Source organism: Heterocephalus glaber, unplaced genomic scaffold (genome assembly GCF_053883595.1).
Source record: "Heterocephalus glaber isolate CG9 unplaced genomic scaffold, H.glaber_assembly_v1.0 deba00001472, whole genome shotgun sequence".
Classification (NCBI taxonomy): domain Eukaryota; kingdom Metazoa; phylum Chordata; class Mammalia; order Rodentia; family Bathyergidae; genus Heterocephalus; species Heterocephalus glaber.
This window is the reverse complement of record NW_028258315.1, coordinates 98324390-98343285: the sequence shown is the minus strand read 5'-3', so window position 1 is coordinate 98343285 and position 18896 is coordinate 98324390. Positions and strand designations below refer to the sequence as shown.

Genomic DNA, 18896 nt, shown 5'->3' with positions numbered 1-18896 from the left:
CCTTGTGCAAAATAGTATTCTGCAAAAGTCCTTTTCGTTCTCGCTGGAGATGTTGTGTGGAGGTTGATGGAGCGTGTGTTGGCAGCCTGACACCCAGCAAAGCTAGCGTCCCTCCCACCCTGCTTGGTGCCGGTGTTTGCTGGCCAGAGTTTTCTGTGCAAATGGAGCCCCAAGGAGCACCATCCCTGTTCTTCCCACGTCGCTGCCCTCACACACCCAGTGCGTGCACTTTCAACCCTGGTGTCCTGCAACTGTCAGCTGCTGCTCCACAAAGAATGGGAAACAAGAACCACTTGTTGAGCGCTAGTTTTCACTGGAAAAGGGGTAATTCCAAGAAGGATCTGGCTGTCACTGGCACCAGAGAACACAGCAGTGCTTGCACCAACAAACTTCCCAGGACTCAAATGCAGGTAGATTACAAGAAAAGTGATATTTAAAGAAATTCATGTGCAGCCAAGAAGCTACTAGCAAATAGAGAGTTGAAGGGAGGGCAGGGGAATGGGGAAAAAATAAGAACCAAGATACATCATGTAAAGGTACAAATTCCCCATGATGAATGTCAGCATATTGTATACCTAAAATGTACTGATAAACTTAATGAAAAAAAATAGGATTCCTATTTAAAGGGCATTTTAAAAATATTTGAAGCACTTCATATGTAGTAACTTAGCACTCTTTAAAGCTATGAAGCATTTGTTTAAAGAGAGAAGGAAAAATGTAGCTTGTATTTAGTGAAGCCTGCTCAGCTGTTAACCTGGTTTCAGGAATTCAGATATTATTACATTTAGTTTGAGAGTCAAAAACAGCTCACTCTGAATTAGTCTGTACTTGAAGATTTGCTTTGAAGTTTTCCAGGATTATTTCCTCTGAGGTTCCCTTTTCCAACCCCAGCACACACACATCACAGTTTCTTGCTCAGGCCTTGTAGAACTCACTTGCTCTGGTGCAAAAGTGGAGGAAATTGGCTTTTCTGCAACGAGTCGGGAGCCTTTATCTCCAGATTTGGGTTTGATACTAAGCCTGGATGATGTGGACTGGCCTGAGCTCTCTTCATGCTGAGTCCTGAGTGGCCAGCAGAAGGACGAACCAGGCTGGGCTTTTCATTCACAGTTTGCCTCTCTATGGCACATATTAGGGGCTTTTCCTCCCTGCTGCCACACTGCCCACCCACCCTCAATTTATTTGAGTTTCTGGTATTGGACCTACAGCCTCACGTGTGTTAGGCAAGTGCTCTGTCACTGAGCTACACCCTGCTGCTACCCGCAATTTTGATAGAGAACAATTCCCGCACTGTAGTTACTAGAGCTCCATGTGATAAAATGGGGATCATTTTTCTTTGTTACTGAAAAGCCACTTTCGATATCATTGCATTAGTCAGTTCATTCTGCCATCACAAAATACAGCCTGGGCAACTTCAGCCACAGAAGTTATTTTTTCTCCCACAGTTCTGGAGGCCAGAAATCCAAGATCAGGATGCCAGGAACACTGGCTTCGGTGAGGGCTGTCATCCAGCTCTAGATAGGCCTTCCCGGGATCCTAATGTGGCCTTTCCTCTGCCTCTGCACCAGGGAGAGACACTGGTGTCTACTCCTCTTACAGGGACCCTAGTCCCACCTGGCTTTGCTCTGGCCTTATGACAACCTCAATTCCCTTTTTGCAGACTCTCCAAATACCCCATGAGCGCTTGGGGCTTCAGCTTATGAATTAGAGGGACACAGTACAATCCATTACAGTCATTGTGGGGTTTCTTTCCTTTAAGGAGGCTAAGATGGAAGACTTTTGCACAGTGTTCTTGTCTACCGCGGTCTCCTTGAGAACTCAGGAAGCACACTGTGGGTGGGAAAAGGACACAATAAACTATTTCAGCTCTTGAGAGCGACATGCAAGATGAAAACACAGAAAAACTTAATTTCATCTCTACTCGTACTTTGCTATAAATGTAGCTGGTCCTATTTGTAACTGCCTGCTTATTTCCTAGCCCTTTCCTGATGGATGCCTGTTATTAAAGTGGAGCGGGCCCTGAAGTGGTAATAACAGGAGATTTCCCAGGGTGCAGAGGTTTGCTTAGTGTGGAGATTAGCCTTGTGTTCAGCAATCTCGTCTTTATCACAAGGCTGAGGAGGAAGGGAGAGGACTAGGATGTGTAGCTTTGTTCCATCACTATTTTACCATGGAGTTTGAATGTGTCAAGGCAGTTTCCTGCAGAACTATCTGTGGCCTCTAAGTCTACAGTGTTATGTGCCCACTTGCTTGTGGATTTGTAATGGCCTACTGCTTGGGAGCCAGTAGGGTGGTCCCCTGTTGTTCCCGAATTTGGGCCAAGACCCAAAGAGGGATGGAAGGCACAAGCATCCCACACATAAGGTCGGAAGGGGGGCCCACTCAGAGACTGCCAGAGGGCTCTGTCTCAGGAGCACGGGCTTTGCAGTATCACCCCAACCCCAGGTGATGTCCAGACAAAGGGAGAGATCCAGGTCGTCATCTCAGGAAGAAGAACATTGGCCAGAGCTGCTGCTCCCTTTCCCCTGTAGGAGAGGTTGCTGGCTTGTCTGTTGCTGCAAGCTGTCAGAAACCGATTGGGTTCTGGGATTCACTGGGAAGCTGCAACAGATGTGAGAGTTGGTGTTAGCTATTTTTCTATAACCTTGCACTGAGTTTAATGGAAGCAGGCCTCAGACCAGGTTCTCCCACACATACAGACATCTACTGAATGAATATGTACTAGCAGAGCAGGCTCAGAACAGCTCATAAGCCCCCTCTGCATGCCCAACACAGCCTAGCTTGCTGTCCTGTGCATGCCCGACCCACCCCTGGCTCCGCTGAGGAACCCTCAGGCGCGCTGTGAAGAGGCACTGAGCCCAGTCCTGCCCCAGGCTTCCATGTTCCTGCGGTGAGGCCGCCGTCGCTCCGCCAGCCATGCTGCTGTTCCCCAAGGGTCAGAGCCACGTTCGAGATGGCCCGGCCGCACCCCCAGGCAGGGCCCTGTTCTGTCCACCCAGGGCTCTTCAGGGTGAAAACCGGAGCCAGGGCCTGCCCCTGGCATTGGGACCAAGTCCCGGGCGTTGACGTGAGGTGAGTGGGTGCTGGGCTCTCCTGTCTACCTCTTGAAGGGGGGGAATCTCTCCAGACCGTTTCAGACCCTTCACAACCCTGAACACCTCGTTTTCCGCCAGTGAGGCCCCATTTCTAACATCCGCCGTGCTAATGAGCAAGTCACTGCTGTCAAACCCACGCTGCGATTCGGTCCTCAGCATGAGGCGCTGGAGGGTGGACACTCACCGCAGTAAGGCGTCCTGAGGGCGGCCATGGGGTGTGGTCGGGCCGCCCTGGGCGGCGCGCTGATCGGAGGGGCCGTGGCTTTATGGAAGTGGGGAGACCTGAGCTGGGACAGTCTGTCGGCACCAGTGTGCTGCCTGGGGACTCTGCAGAGAATCCCCAAAGCAAGAGGGACCTCAGCATGTACAGCCCCCCATCCTGAGCCTCCCCACCTTCGGAACTGTGGCTGGATAAGCTTTTATTCTCTGTGAGTTAGTCTGTGGTTTGGAGTGACGGCCTCAGAGAACAGACTAAGCCCCCTGGATTCTAACGAACTGCTGTGAGTCGTTGACTAAAGCCTAGAGTAGTGTGCGCATGCTAGCAGTCCCCGCATCAGGCCCTTCCCAGTGGCCTGCGGGCTGGGCAGCCGAGCCTGTGCGCGCATGGCGACGGGCTAACGGACAGCCCCTAAAACTAGGGCTCACCCAGCTGGCGCACCCAGGGCACCGTCAGGATTCTGTTGGTGTGGAGTGAGCGATGGTCATAATAGCACGGCCTCTTCCCAAAGCCAGAGGGGGCATTTCTTAAAGAGAGTTGGCTGCCAGGTCTGGACGTGTCCGGCTGCCAGTCGGTCATCCGCTCCGCACTGTGCCACCCAGGCAGGGCCCGCTGGCCTCGGGTCTGCAGACTGGAGCTGTGTACGTTTGCGACCTTGGCAAGAAGGCAGGCGAGGGGAGCGGTGAGGGCCGGGTTGCGCTCTGGTCTCGAGGCCTTGCACACCCCTGGAGGGGCTGGAGCTGGAGGGTAGAGTGGGCAGCACACGCAGGGCAGGGGGCAGTGGATGCAAAGAGCGGAGCCCAAGGCCAGCAGCTCAGAGTCAGCCTGGGAGTGTGGCTAGGGTCTCCTCGAGGCCGCGCAAAGACGGCAGCTGGGTGCTACCTGAGCACAACCAAGTCCCGAGAAGCGCAGTGGAGGCCGCACGTGCCCTGCGGGTGGCTTTTCCCACGGTGCCGCCAGCAGCCTACCCAGGAGGCCCGTGGGGTGACCCTTCCTCTCGTCCAGCTCCGCCTCTCTGGGTGGCTTGGCTGGGGCGTGTTTTACAGTGTGAGGTGACTCGGTTCCCTCTGAGCAGCCCCAGATACGCTCCCATGTGTTTAGTCTGGGGCCCGGGATGAAGGGGCAGCGGCCACTCGCAGGAGATGTTTGTATGCACCCGGCTGGGAATGAAGCGCAGGAAAGCGGGCCACCCTGCCGACTGCCGCTCCCGGCGTGCTCTCCTCACGCCTGCTGAGGTCCTGCTGCCAGGGGAGCCACGTGACCACACCCCTCCGGGACGCGACTTTGTCGTCCTCCACCCGAGGGCTGTGTTGGAGGCCGGGAGTATTTCTGAACACTCATCTGATCTGCTGCACCAGGCAAGGAAGAGGCACAGCTCATCATTCCTAGCTCCTTCTTTGTCCTGAATCCCACAGCAGTAAGCGGAAGGAAGAAGCGGGAGGTCTGCATCAAGGGAAGAGATTCTCCACGCCCCCAAGCTTTTGAGCCACTGTACTGGTGGGACAAGATGGGAAAGGACTGCAGACCTAAACAGGAGATCTGGGTTTTACAAAGCCCGGGAAACAGCCCTAGGAAACGGAAATGAGTATTTCCAATAATCCGGGGTTGCTGAAACACAGCAGAGCTGGATTCGGATGCTGTGGAGGGAGCCGTCACCCACAGGGAGGGTGCGGTGGGCAGCGCGGAGCTGAAGGCTGCCAAGAGCGACGCTGCCTCAGGCGTACGCCGCAGTGTCCTCATGCTCCCGGGGCCAGTCCCACAGCTGCCTTGCCGGCACTGAGGGCCGTGCCTGTGAGGATGGATCCTGCCCCATGCTGGGCTGTGAGGCACATTCGCAGGAGCGTGCTGGGAAGCTCCCTGAGCGGGCAGAATGGACAGACCAGACGGCTGGTCTTCTGGAGCCTTTCCCTCGCTCGACTGTAAGAAGCTGCTTCCCCTCCTTGGGGTTCTAGGTGCCGGGTGGATGACACTCCCTCTGCGTGGATAGCATTTCCCAACGCGTGTCCCGCCGTCCCCAGCTCCGAGTCGAGTTCTCCGAGGGGGACGGTCTTATGTATTTGGGAAACGTGTGTCATCGTTTTCCTCACTACAGACCTTGTCCGAGCATTTAATATGTTACTATCCATGTAAATATCTAGAAAGGGAATAGTTTGTACTGGTTTTAAAAAACTGGTTTTGACCAGAGAATGCCGTTCTAAGGAACACTAGATCTGCCAGTGAATTTATAGGATAAATTGTGTTCAGTTACTTGTGGTTTTGGAGGAAAGTCCCCAACTTGCTCGGGCGCTCTTTCTTCTCTCTGATTGAGGGCTTCTCTTCAGGGTGCAGTTTCCGCCAGAGCACCTCCATAAACCCATCACTGGGGACGTGAGTGGGAAAGTCAGTTTTCAGTGAGACACAGACCGTGGTGGGGTCCTGGAGAAGGTGTGCAGAGAGGTGGAATCAGTGGAACAACGGACTCCTGTCATTATGGATTTTCCTCTTTTCTGCCTAAGAATCCTCATTCTCCTCTTGCTACTGTGCAGCTGAGGTTTGCTTCAGACCGAACGTCTCTTTCACGAGATGTGATGACACTGTTCCATGCTTGGCTCCATTGGCAGAACATCCACGGTCTCTCCACTGAAATGCCAGCGCCAGCCCCTCAGTGACAACTCAGCAGACACTCTCTCCCCACTCCTCTGTCCTGGAGAAGACCTGTCCTGTCTGTGTTGTTATTCTGGGTTGCTGTGTCTCCTGACTGTGTGGAGACAGGTCTACTCATCCCTGGCTTCCTTTTTGGGCTGGTCCTCTACTCTGCTTGACCCCCCACCACCTGACACTTCAGAGAGGACCTTCTTTCCCACAAGGCCCCTTCCCCAGGGAACAGAAGATGCCGATTCTCAGGCGTGGTAGTATCTTCAGCTCCATTCTCTTCCAGTTCTAGACATGTCTGCTTCCTTGGCCTTCCCTCCCTCCCTTCTAACCCAGAAGACCGGAGAATGCCCAAATCCCACCCCTGTATAAAAGTAGTAAGGTCATTTCATTTCCACAACTGGTTGGGTAGATAACATCTTTATATCATTCTTGCGCGGGAGAAACAGGCTCAAGAGGGTACACAGTTTAGAAGTACCATGGCTGGATTTAACTCTCGTAGTCTGGCTCTGGAATTTGGCTTATTTTTTCCCTCATTCCTGTCACCATTTTTTAAAACAGCAGTTATACTGAGGTATGATTCACATATCCTAAAAGGCCCCTTTTTAAAGTGTGCTTCTAGTGCATTCACAGAGTTGTGCAACCCGGACCAGGATCTAATTTCAAAATATTCATCAGTCCCAAACAATGGCTAGAAAATCACTGTCCATTCCACTCCAAACCCTGTCCCAGCTCCTGCTGACCACGAAGCTACTGTATGACTCTGGATTTGCCTTTTCTGGACATTTCATATTGATGGAGCCATATAAAACTTGGAGGGTTTTTGTGACTGGCTTCTTTTATTTAAGATAATGTTTTCAAAGTTCATGTCATAGTGTGTATCCATATGTCATTCTTTTTATTGTTGAATAATAATGCACTGATGGATATACCACATTTTGTTTATTCAATTCACAGCTGATGGGAATTTAGGTTACTTCTTTTTTTGGCTATCATAAAAATGCTGCTGTTGATATTCATAGAAAAGTTTCTGAGTGTGCCTGTATTTTTGTTTCTCTGGGGTATGTGGTAGGAGTATGTTTAACATTTTCAAGAACTGCCAGTGCTTTCAAAGACATTGTACTATTTTACAGCAAAACTTGAATGCATAAGGGGCCAGGTTTTGCTACATCCACAATATTTGCCACATTGATTAGAGTACTGCAGCGGTGTTTCATGTCGTTATTTCCCTAATGACTGATATATTCAGCATCTTTTTTATGTTTATTGGCCATTTGTAGATCTTCTTTGCAGAAATACCTATTGAAATCTTTCATCATTGTTAAATTGGATTTTTTATTGTTGTAAGAGCTCTTGATATCTTCTGGGTACAAGTCCCTTATTGTATTTCTATATGATTTATAAATATTTTCTCATTCCTTGGATTTTTTTCACTTTCTTGAGAGAGTTTTTAAAGCACAAAAGTTTTTTTTAATTTGATGAAGTCCAACGTATCTGTTTGTTTCTCTTTCCATTGCTTGTGCTTGATCTATGCTTGAGTTAATTTTACATATGGTATAAGGAAAGGATCCCACTTCACTCTTTTGCATGTGAAAATCAGCCTGAAGGAGACCACGTAGAACTTCCCCTACTGCAGGTCTGCTACCAACATGGCCTCTCATATTTTTTAAATCTGGGAGTGTCTTAGTTTGTACTTTGTTTTAGGGTAGCCTTGCTGGATTCTTGGTCCACAGTCTGTCCTTCTGGCATGTTGAAAATGCCTTCCACTGCTCTGGCCTCCCTGAGGTCTTATGAGGAAGGGGCTGTCGTGTTATTGCACGTGCTGGGTCGTTTTATCCTTCCAGGTCCTCGAACTGCCTGTGAACACTGTGATTGTGCTGGGCCTGAGCACAGGCATTTCCAAATCAGTCTTGCTTGTGTTTCATTGAGCTTCTTGGATGTGTTCCTCACCGACTTTGGGATGCTTTTTGTGTCTTCTTTTTTCATCTCTCTGGAAGTTGCATTATGGATATGTTAGCATATTTGTTGCTGTCCTACAGGTCTCTGAGGCTTTGTTTACTTTTTTACATATTTTTCTTCTTATTCCTCAGCCTAGATAGTAATTTAAGGAACTGGTTTATTTCTCCACTTTCTGATTTTTTGTTCTGCCAGCTGAAATTGTCCTTCAACCCCGCTAGGAAAATTTTTTATTTCTTTTATTGAGCTTTTCAACTCAAGACTTGCATTTTTTTCTTGCTTGTTCTAATACTTTGTGCTTTCAAACTCTTCATCCATGTGGTCTATTTAGTAGGCATTATTATCATACTTTAGTTGTTCAGACAGTTTTCTTTGGATATATACATTGTAATTGCTGTGAGCGCTTTGTTTCATCAGTACAGTAAATTCATGACTTACAAACATTTGAGTTGCAAACTTTCATAAATGTACTGTCTAAGATTCAGAGGTGTACTGTGTAAAACTCTCTTTGTCTGATTACTAGCGAATCCGACTTAATGAGCATTCTCCTGGAGTGGAGCTCATTTGTAAGGCAGAGACTTACTGTACAGCATTTTGGACTTCCTCAGGTGCAGTTTATACTGAGCGCTTTTTTCCTTGGGTATTGGCCACATGTGCCTATTTTTTGTATGTGTGTACGTGTCTTGTGATAAAGAATGGAATGAGGACATGTGAAAAGACATAACATTATGGCTCTGGAGTCTATGACTGCTCCCTCTGAGGGCTTCTCGAGCTGTGGTAACTCTGGTGAGTTCTTGGACGCATCCTGTTGCATGCCTACGTTCTTTGTTATACGTGTCCCCGGAGATTTCTGTTCAAGTACATTGACATTCAGCTAACAAACGGACAAAGAGGTCCTTAGATCCACAGGACAAGATTCTCCCTGTTTCCACGGGGCTTTGTGGGGTGGGTTGGAGTGTGACCCTTCAGCAGCCAGGCAGTTCCCAACTCTGCATTAGCTTTCACTTCCTGTTCTTCCAGAGCCTGGACAGCTACAGGTGACAGATTCGAATTTTTTAGGCTACTTACTTCCACCTGATGCTTGGAGATAAGGTTTTTTTGCACTGTGCAGCTCGAATTTGGAGCCACTGAATCAAGGCCCTGTTGGTGGGCTTCTCCAGGTGCCTGCCAGACGAGTGGAACAGTGACAGGTGTCGTGATAGGACGCTCTGGGGCTTCCAGCCACTCTGTCCCTTTCCAGTGATTGCTAAGCTACTGTGTTTTTCCTGCTGCCTTTCATGCACGACTGCTGTTTTTAGGGCCATTGCAGAATAGAGGAGACGGAATGAGAACAGTTAAGTTAAAGTACCACAAAGCTTGCTGTACTTGAGATTTAGCCGTGTGTGTGTGTGTGTGTGTGTGTGTGTTTTCCCCAAATACACGATCTTCTGCTTGTTGTTAGACTGGTTAATTTTCTGAGTTCTGAGGAAGTAAATTTTGACATTTTTGGCGTATCCCTGTTGCTTTTATAGAGGAATAGATCTTTAGAGGTATTTACTCTACCTTTCTGGAATTGTTTCTCCAGGCAGGGTTAATTCATGAACATATTTTTAGTAAGTCCATAATAAGTACTCTGAAGACTATATGAGTAAAAGTAGGAAACTATAGGATTGTAAGCCATTTGCACAGGATAATTCAAGATGGATTTAACTTTTTTTCTTCTAGTTCAAGACCACTGAGGATATTTTAGCCAAAATTTCAGACGATGTTTTAAGAAACACTTTCCTATGCACATATTTTGCCTTATTGTTAATGAATATTCAGGATTTTCTCTCAGTCTTTGACGGCTACTAACCTTGTGTGTATAAGTCAATGGGTCAGATAATTCCATTCAGGTGGGCTTATCTTGACCGCTAAGGCAACATTTTCATTTTTAATTCTTGAGAGCTTATACGTTCTTTCTTATACTAGTGCTGGAGATGTTTTTTCCTTGTGGTTCATTCTTTGTCCTTTATTTTTAAAAGTTCTATGTGCAGAGTTCCTTAAAAGTTGGGAAATAAAGTAAACTAATTTAAAACTGTACATTTACTATATTTTCAAATATGTTGTTCTGTAACTTCCTGATATCTTTTCAGATGAAACCTCCTTCCATTTACAATAACCAGGCCAATTGTCAGTCTGAAGAGAAGATAGTGAATACACTGTTTTCCCCTAGAGTCGGCGCTGTGTTGGGTGTCCTGCAGTTTTATTTTGCTGAGACTCGGGATATCCAAATTAGGCAGCATCCTGAACAGCCAGATCCCTCCTGGGTACTGGAAAGCCGAGTTTTCCAGCTGTTCCTGTGGACCAGGTTCCTCTTCCCAGCAAGCTATAGCGAGATGCCTCAGCCTTTTGGATCTGTTACCTGAAGGGCTCAGCTTCCTGCACCCACACAGCCTCTGCTGGCTGTGTTAGATCGGAGGGCTGAGAGCAAGGCATGAGGACCTGAGCACTTACAACAATTTTTTAAAGACTTGTTTCAAGGGCTGGAAATGCAGCTCAGTGCAGGACACCTGCTTAGCACGCGCAAGGCCTACGTTCAGTCCCACCCCACCCCCACAAAAAGCTGATGTCTCGTGGGCAGCCTCTCTCTTTTTACCTCCACATTTATCTGGCTGTCTTTTGATGCTTTATTACTCATCTTTCTTCTGAGAAGCAGAGCCGGAAAATGTGTTTTAGGAAAACCTTGCTGAGGCGTTGCCTCATTAGGAGAAAGCTAGTTCTTACTATGATACCTGTTGACAGTAGCATTCAGGAGATGGAAGTGGCCCTTTGCTAATCCCATGTAAGGTTAAGCCAACTCCCATCACAACAAACCCTGATGCACAGGACCTTTCATGACAACAGGGTTTCCAAATCCCAGCCAAACAACGGCCTGCTCACTGCAGGCAGCAAAATCCTAAGCCTGCGCGCACATGAGGAGTTTTTCATAATGGAATTTGACCTACAGTCATGTTAGGAATTAGAATGACGCTTCAGGAATGATGATTCTGTGTTCAAATGCAAGGCGGGTCAGGTCTCGTTTGTGTTTCTCAGAAATATGTTGTCAGCGAACCAGAGCAGCCGTAATAACATGGTGAACCCTTGTAAGTATCCAGGAGATTAGCATGAGTACCTCATTGAAATGGGATCAACGGCTCGTGCTCCTAGAACAAGTGGCAGCTGCCAGTTGGGACTGGCCGCAGAGATGCGTTTGGAAACTGTCTGTGGAATGAAGAGACCGGACACCATATACTCCAGGTCCCATGGTCTGTGACTGGCAGCAGTCCGTAGGGTGAATCTGGCTTTCTGGGGAGGCTGGTTTCCAGGGCTGTGGACAAGTCCAGTCTTTATTAGTGTGTTGGCTGTGGAGGACCCAGGGGAGGACATGGAGTCTCCAGGAGGAGGAAGCAGATGGTTTCACTCTTGCACGCCTGTGCTGAGATTAGGAGAAATGACGCCATTACATTAGCCATCATACAGAAAACAATACTGCTAGTAGCATGAATATTAATAATAAAGATAGCAACACATTTTTAAACGGTACTTTTTACATCCCAGCCACTAAAGGAAGACTGTGTATTTTTACATTCTCTGTAGACAAGGATACCATGAGTGTAGGAGCTTTTTCTCCCACTTTACAAATAAGGAAACTGAGGTTACAGAGATGCTAAGTGTTTTTTTGTTTTGTTTTGTTTTTTGGTACCAGAGATCGAACTCCGGTCCTTGTGCCTGCAAGGCAGGCGGCAGAACCACTGAGCTAAATCCCCAGCCCAGAGGCTAAGTGTTTTATCTATAATCTCGCGGTGATTTCATTTCAGCTGTGGAATTTGAACACAGCCAATTTAACGCGGTAATTTATATATGTAACCACGTTCCTTCAGTATGTCCTGCTGCGAAGCTTCTCTGTTTTGAAGTACCGTCTCTCTGTCAAGTGACTGATCACACGGCTACATTCAGCAGGCATTCCCGGAGCATCTTCCGGTCCACACACTGGGACTCCTTGGTGAACAGAGGTGGGCCGGGTGGCAGCTCCTTGCAGTGGCTTCTGCTCCTGGCAGGTGTTGGCCAGGGCATTGTGCACCCAGTAGCTCTGTGTAATTCAGACTGAGCTGCAGTGGCGAGACAGCCAGTGCTCCATCCCCGTGTGCTCGAGACCGTTGGCCCCACTGAACTTGGACTCTCAGCTCCCTCCGGTTCCCTGTCACAGCTCTGAGGTGCTGTGAAGGGAGGCAGTCCCATGGGAGCCGGACCACACAGTGTCACACACAGGAACCAACCGGGAATGTTCTGGCGATGGACACCTTCTCCCACCATTGCCCTCAGATTCTCGTCTCCTCCACATTTGCTGGACCAGCCTGGCTCTCCCACCTTCGTAGATCCAGCTCCTCTGCCTCCCTTGCTGGTTCCATCTCACAGTGCAAATAGCCCTTTCCTGCTAGTGGCAGGGAAAGTGAAGAAGAAGGAGACAATGCAGTAGCCGTGTATTTTAACTGTTGCATTCATGTGTGTGGGAACATCTGATGGAAAAGTTGAGCTTTTGAGACCAGACCTCAGCTTTGCTCAGGATTAGGCAATAACTGAGGTGCTCCCTCCCGCAAGACGAGGCTCGCCTGGGGAGCAGAACCGTCCAGATGCACGACTGCTGGCCAACACATTTGATCATCATGTAGTAACTGGCTCAGAGGCTCTGCAGCATCTGAGGCATCCTGGTTGGCTAATGTGCTAAAGCTGGTTGTGTTTATGCAGTTGTGTTTACTGAAAAACAAGGCCAAGTTTTCTTAACTCCCCAAAGAGCTTAATATGCTTAAGCCCTTTAATTTGAGAAAATTTGGGGAAAATTCCCACTGGCCTCTTGAACACTGGGCTCACTGTGAAGTGGTGCTGAGACTGAGCCCGAGATCCTGACCTCAGGGAAGGGGTGGCTGGAGAGGTTGATGGACAGTGTTGCTGGGAACCTGTTGCCTGCTGCCACTGAGAGAGGGGTAAGGCTGGGTACGCTTGCGGGACCGACACTGTGTTCCACTGTTTTCTAGCACATCAGTGGAGGGTACAGCTCGACGGTGTATTACTGTTCTGTAGATCATGGGGCAAATATGGCTCATGGCTGTTTCCGTACATGAAGATTGGATTGGAACACCATCATGCTAAGTCATTTGTGGGTCATCTGTGAGTGCTTCCATGACGGTTGAGTGGTTACAACAGAGCCCACATGGCCCCCAAAGTCAGAAATACTTCCCGGCCTTTCACAGAAAAAGTTTGCAGTCCTTGCATGGCAAGAGTGCTTCTCAAACTGTGAAGGCCTAAGAAATGACCTGAGAATCAGGAGTGTGAATCTGCATTTCGAGCAAGCTCCTCGAAATCTGAGTTTCAGGGTCCCCGAATCAGTCACACTCTGAGGAGCAAGTTTCTAGAAACGGACCTGGTGGGACACTGCTCTCTCAGCAGCAGAATGCTTGCTGGTTAAAAGCCCCGAGTTCCACTTCCACGCCTAACATTTATTACCTTTTCACTTTGGCAAGATACTTAGTGTCCCTAAACTTCGGATTGCTATTCTATAAGACAGAAAGGTACTTTGCTGCTACAAACAAACAAACAAACAAACAAAGGCACAGAGATGTAGACTGGGTTCGTCCTGCATGCTTGTAATCCCTGAGGTGGGAACAGTACATGTTTGCCCTGCCTGGGCAACTCAGCTAGATCATGCCTCAAAATAAAACCGAAAGGGCTGGACCTGTAACTCAGTGGTAGTGCCCTTCCCTGGTATGAAAGAAAACCTGGGCTCAGCGTCCGGCACCACAAAAACAGAAAGAAGCAAGCAAGCAAACAAATAAAACACAGAGATGTGCTGTCTAGAAAGTGCTCAGCACAGAACTTGGCCCATGGTACGAATTCAGTACCTTTTAGTGACACCTATGCTGGGGCCCTGAGACTTGTTCCATTCCCACACAGCAGGTAGCTGCAGTTCCTCCTGTGGCCTTCAAGTCAGCTCCTGGAGGCCACCTCAGAAGCAGGGCCCTTTGAGTTTTTGAGGCCCTGGAAGGCAGGCAGTTTTTAAGGAAAGATTATTTAGAGATTGCTTAGGTTTTAAATTTGAACATTCTGTTCATTGACCTAATTCTTCTTCAAGTTCAGCATTCAGCTCTTACTGTTCTGTCATGTTTATAAATCTTCAGTCTCCACTTACAAACTTAAATTCTTTATATCTTGAGATCTGTTCACAAATGCAAAATATTTGTTTTTTAAGTCATCTGATTTCCCTGTCCTTTCCCAAGAAAAACATGCTTCACCTTTCCCTTTAAGAATTCTTACAATTATCTTCAATCAAACTTAGAAATATAGTAAATATTGTTGACTAGACATCCTAAAAATATATTCAAGTTTCATAAGATTTTACTTTCAAATGATAAGTCTACACCAATTACTCAATTAAATGTTTTAAACTGGAATTGCAAGAACAATCTGTTATTTGGACAAGCTGGATTCTCTTTAGCATTAAAATAATTGAAGTACCAAACATTTACAAATTCCATAATACAAAGAATGTAAAGCTGTTGTACAGGTGTATTATTTTTAAATGTTTCTGTACCTCATTGTAAATCTGACCAGGGTTAAAGATGCTTGCCCTCTAAGGAAACATTTGTCATACCAATGATCAGGTGGCCTTGTCAGCTGGCAGAGACCGTGTGTGGCCAGAAACCCCAGGTGGGATGTGGATAGCTTCTTGCTGTTGAGGCTGTTGGGAGGTCCTACTCCCTATTTATGGTTAATGTGTTATTGGCCTTATAGATTAAAAAGTGATGATCGGGCAGCCCACGACCTTAGATTTAAGTTAGAAGCTGCAGGAGTCTGGGCTGGTGCTCCAGCTGCTCCACATTTGCAGAATGGGGTTTGCCTTTCTTGCTCTCTTGAGGGATCTCAATATCTTCCGGCTCATTTGACCTTTGTGGTTGTTAGAAAATGAGTCTTTTGGAAAACAAAACGAAACAAAAAATGCAACAACAACATTTCCTTTTCTTAGGACCACAGATCTTGGCTGACATGTGGCCATGATGTCTAAGGCCTTTCTGACTTTGGGAGAGGCCCAGGTCAGTACCTGTGTTGATGCCGGAGGCTGTCACAGCAGCTAAATGTCACCTGCATGGCGTCTCGGCCAGCTTAGTCACAGGGCAAAGTATTACATTTAACGTTGGTCAGGATTATCTGGATTGCATGGTCCAGCCTTCTCATTTTAAGAAAGAGCAAAGACAGATGGTCCCATCCCAGGAAGGCACGGCCGGCCTGGCCTGGCCTGGATAAGGTACTCAGGTCTTTCATGCTGCCCATCTTTTCACACTCACATTCCACAGAAGCGTCTCACAGTTGCCATGGGAGGAAATGACGCCAGGATGGAGATACAGTACTGGGGATCAGACCCAGGACCTTCGTGCTGAACTACCTTCCAAGCCCTTTCTAAATTTTTTACTTAAAGCTATTTTAAGTCACGTAGTTTCCCAGGCTGGGCTCAAACTCATGACCCTCCTACCTCAGCCTCTTTGGGTGCTGGGACTACAAGCATACACTACCACTCCTGGCTTTGTTTTAATTTTTGCCTGCATTTTATTATTTGAAAATGTAGGCAGATCTTGGGCTGAATTGCGATAACTCATTTGAAAGATTTTTGTATAAATAGTAATATTACTGTGACTGGGATCGTTTGATAAATGGCTGTATTGGATTGAGATGCTACCAGAAGAAGAAAAGCTTTCCTGCAATTGACTTAAACTTTGAGTACACAGCAACATTTGTTTTCTTGTTATAAAGATTTACTTTGTTGGTATATAATTCTATGTGCTAACATTGTCTGGGAAGAGAATATTCTGATTGTCTCTTGCCTACCTACTCACCTGAGGAGGGTCAGTCTCGGGGCCTAAAGGCCAGCAAGATTTGTAGGGAATTCGAGCTCAGGGACCCCGCCCACCAGAATCTTCTCTGCTGAGTACATATTTACTTTGCAGTTCAGCCATTTAAGCTGGTGATTCCAGATCTTAAGCCTGTCAGTGGTTTTACAGATACTAAATATGATCCTACTCCCTTGCAAGAAATTAAGCCATTATCTCTGTTCATGGTTAGGATTAAAACTGCTATGGTTTAGCTAATCTCTTTAGTCCTCTTGAAATACATTTGTCCACATTTGACAATTTTAAGCAATGAAAGATTCTCTCAAATGATATATCCCGAGTTGATACCCATTCCTTTTTATCTGCACTTATTACAAACGTGTGTCGTTCTCCGGACATTGGACTGTCTCTCTTTCTCAGGAAGGCACCCACCTTGTGTTGGAATTGCATGTTTCTCTTCCGAGTTCTCACCAGGCCCCACTGTGGTTGTTGTGTTGTTATTGAAGCTCTTGAGAGTAAACCCCAGCCTTTAAATTTTCCATTAAGATTTTAGATGTACTCTTTGCTGCTGAGAATATTTGAATACTCTGTAGTTCTGTGAGCTCTAGGAAAATGCAGTTGAGAAAAGAAGAGAAACGATTTAGTGAATCTTGTAAAGAATGTCAATCTCTTTGACTTGAGTTCAGAATTTCAGTTCCAAGTTATCATCTGGAGCTTGAGCAGCACAATGTTGGTCATTAAAGATGTGACTTTTGTTCTTATATCCCAGCTAGGGTGTCTTTCTGCTTAGCTGGAGTTCCTTGGACATCCCCCAGCCCCCATCTGCTTTCTCCTGTACTCTTTGATGCTGAACATCAGGATATGATTCTATAAACAGACCAATGTCACCTTTCTATGGAGTCACAGTATATGTGTATTTTCCTAAGTTCTCATTTTGAGTTCAGCTCCCTTAGGGCAGTGTAGGTTTGATAACAGTCTGAAATAAACTGACAACAGGCAGACGAACAAGTGCAAAGGTATCCAAAGTTGTTATGCTCATCAGAGCATCACATGGAAGAAAAGCGAATGCCCAATGCCTAGTGAGACCTGGAGCCACATACGCCCTCTTCATATGGGCAAAGGGAGGCATGTGGGCAACTTCCTGGGGAGTAACTGACTTCAGGGAAAGGTGAACAGCCTTCAGGAGGACAGGTGGCAGCCAGCCCATGACGAAGGCCACATGGGCAGTGTGGTGTCCCCTCCAGTCTCCCTCCTGTGACACAAGTTCACCTCCTCTGTCTGGTGAGATGCTACCGAGGGATCTCATGATCAATGAGTTTCTTTTGGAGGCTCTGTCTTCAGGCAGATAGAAGGGGCCTGGAGAAGGTCCCTGTCAACATCCGCCAGCCCCAAGTGCCCTCAGTTTGACATAATTAGCATACAAAAGCAGCATATCTTGAGGTGGCATTCCTGAACTCCATCAACAGTAACTGCTGCCTAGATCAGTTCCATCCACTCCTTTAATCAATATTCATTTTAGTGAACCAGTAACCACTTTGGCTGCCTACAATGTGCCAGGCACTGGGTGTGTAAGCATGGGCCCTAGTGCTACATGGCTTTATATTGTGAAGGAGAACACAGAGCAGATAATTGGGATCAATTAGCTACATTTGGCATGAACAAAGAGCATATGGTGTTTGACACAGTGACAGTCACTCATAGACCATGTGATTGGGAACTGATGGTAATAATTGGAGAGAAACTTCCAAGATCCACTTAGTTCAACACAGGCTACCCTCTTAGCCTTGGCTAACTTGTTTTTAATGCAGTTTTGTGTTTGTCTTTTATATCATTTCCTAGCCTCAGGAAAGTATTCAAAATTGAAATTCAAATATTGTAAGTCAGCAGAAAATCTGTGAGTTGCTCTAAGACTCCCCAGCTTTGTTTGTCAGGTGGATGCAGGTTTCCCTGTTTGTTACTATTACCACAAATTTAATTTGTCACTTTGAGGCATGATCATGTGCCTGCACTTAATACTCGCCTGTTCTGAGCTGCATCATTTTCCCTTGGGTTGCTTTAAGCATTTATTCCTCATCAATAAAAATTTTTTAAAAAGTTCATTCCATCTCATACCTCTGATTCTATGAAGATGCTAAGTTTGGGTCTCACAACTCAGCAATGCCAGGTAAAGATAGATACAAATCCTAGAAAGGCTCGTAAATACGGCCCTGGTAAAGAAAAGTAATGATGAACGGGATGTATGGGTCAGTCACAAGTAGAAGAGACAGCTGATTTTCTTTCTCACAGGCCCTAATTCCAGTCCTGCCAGAGTCACAGTAGGTCCTTCTCCTCGCGGGAAGCGACAGACCCAGCAGGAGCACGGGGGAATGACTTCTGGTGCACTTCCCCTCGGTTGATCCTCAAAAGTTTGGTCAGTCCCCTGCCCTGTGTGTTAGGGTGCGGATGTCAGGAATATCTGCGAGGGCTTCTGGCAAGTAGAGGAGCCTGGGCTACAAAGCAGAGCCCTTCTGTTTCATCCATTTTTTTTTTTCTGGTACCAGGGATTGAACTCGGGACCTTGCGCTTGTGAGGCAGGCGGCAGAACCACTGAGCTGAACCCCCCGGCCCTTTCTGTCTCATCCAAACGAAGAGACATCATTGAAATGTAAAAATACCTGGTGCAGCATGCCGGTTCATATTCCGCGGCGAGGGATGTGTGACCCGCCCGCACCCACTCTCACGTCTCCCCGCAAGCACGCTCTGTCCAGGTGCCCCACTGCCAGACGCGCATGTGAGAAGCCCTTCCGGGTGCTCTCGCGCGCTGACATGGGGGGGGCGGGGTGCCCCAGCCAGGCCATTTACGGGCTGCGCCCAGACCAGCAGGGCGCCTTGCAGGTGAGCACACGCAGGGCCCTGTTATCTCCCTAATCGATACGGAGAGAGGCCACCTTGGAGCAGCGCGGGCGTCTGCCAAGCCCCATGAATTTGGCAATAGAGCCCTGTGCTGCTTCCACGGGAAGGAGGCTGTTGGTCTTTCTTAAGATGAACTGATAGCACCTATTCCTGCCAGATGAGCAGCTCCCCGGGGAGGAATGCTGGGCCATTGGCTGGGTTGTTAGCCCTTCCAGCCACTAGGGCCAG

The 18896-nt window shown here is 47.4% G+C and overlaps 1 protein-coding gene across 3 annotated transcripts in view; it reads left to right on the top strand.

Moving 5' to 3' along the window:
- The window catches only part of Prickle2 (prickle planar cell polarity protein 2), a 287253-nt gene that overhangs the window by 120646 nt on the left and 147711 nt on the right, over positions 1-18896 (top strand). The gene's annotated exons all lie outside the window — the stretch shown is intronic.